Below are 1,715 nucleotides of genomic sequence, written 5' to 3'. Positions count from 1 at the left end.
CCTCATGAACACCCTCATCTGTGTGCTTTCGCACCTGTGCGCATTCGCGCTCATCATAAGGTGCGCGTCCGCACTCATCATTTTTAGGGGAAGTAGCCCTATGCTTATGAACATACAAAATGCATGAGGTCCCTCTAAATCCATCGTAATGTCTCTTCTGACACAACCCTCTAGTCTCATCTCTTTGTTACTCTAGGTAACGCATACTCGTGGATATTTATATTAATATCATTTTCATGCTCTTAGGGTTGTGTCCTACGTCGATCTAACGACATGATGCAATATGGCACTCATCATCATCTAGCATGCTCAATATGGAAAACATCATCATATTAAGGTAAAAATCATGCAATCATCATGCTCATCATAATGCCACAACGTGCGTCAAACATATCAAGCGTCACTCAACAAAATATGTATATACTGCACATATCATCAAGCATCAGAATCCACACATCATCATAACTCATACAATTATTTAGCCTATCCTATAGTAAGGTCACTTACCTGGTTGGCCTTAGTCGAAGTATTCCCTAATTTAATTAACATAAGCTCCCGTTCCTCGAGAGCTGCTCCAAACGTTGCTAAGGTTTGATTCTTATCGCATCGTTCGTCACCTTTTGTTAGTATTTCACATTTTAATTAATAATCCAACTAACAGTATAAAATACCTAAACGGCCTCAATAAAAATCGAGTTCCATGTTTTCATTGTTTCTAAATTATATAGAATAATAAAACTTAAAACTTAAATTAAAGATATGACAAGATTATTAATATTTCAAGCGGCTTGGATAGTTCAACATTTAATTTTATATCATATAGATACAAATATAATAATTTCTCATATCTTCCATTCTCATTCTCTAACTTTATGTTATATTTTAATTCTGTTTACAGTGCCACCTGAACAGTACGTTCTCATATCTTCCATTCTCATTCTCTAACTTTATGTTATATTTTAATTCTGTTTACAGTGCCACCTGAACAGTACTTACCATTTTCAAACAGTTCTAATTTTCTTTACTTTCCTACAATTTCTCTTTTGTTTTTTTTTTTTTTTCTTTTAACTCTAATTGTTTTAAGCCGTTCAATTCTACCTCCCTATCTCCTTATTTTAAGCAATTTAAATCTAACTATTTTAATCAATTTCTTCAATCAGTTTAATTCTATAATTCTTTTATTAGTTTCTTCCCAGAAGTTTAACTCTACTCCCGTCTACTCCCATATCTAAATCTAAATCGTTTAATTCTCTAAATAGTCTACTCCCATATCTAAATCGTTTAATTCAATTCTGTTCATCAGTTTATTCTATTCTCACATATATATTTTTTTTGGCTTTACTATTTCCAAATCTAATCTTCTCCTCCTTCCATGTATTGTTTTTATCTTCTTCTGTTCACAAGTATTGTTTTTATTATTATTATTATTATTATTATTATTTAATCTGTTTTCCTAATCTTCCCCTCTCTCTTTCTTTCTTTTTTTGTTATCGTGTTTTCCAAATTTCATTTTTTTTTATTTGGATATGTTTTCCAGATCTTCCTTTTCCCTATCTTTATCTCTTTTTTCTTATCTATCTATTTTTTTTCGTGACTAGGACTCTTCATAGATAGATAATTTCTAATTCAGATCATTCCAACAGTTAATTTCTAAATTTCTAACCCAGATCTAAATAATTGCTAATATCCTTCATAAAAGGAAAAAGTAAAACTAC

Source organism: Cucurbita pepo, chromosome 18 (genome assembly GCF_057944985.1).
Source record: "Cucurbita pepo subsp. pepo isolate OVF chromosome 18, ASM5794498v1, whole genome shotgun sequence".
Lineage (NCBI taxonomy): Eukaryota > Viridiplantae > Streptophyta > Magnoliopsida > Cucurbitales > Cucurbitaceae > Cucurbita > Cucurbita pepo.
Note: the sequence above shows the minus strand (reverse complement) of the source record.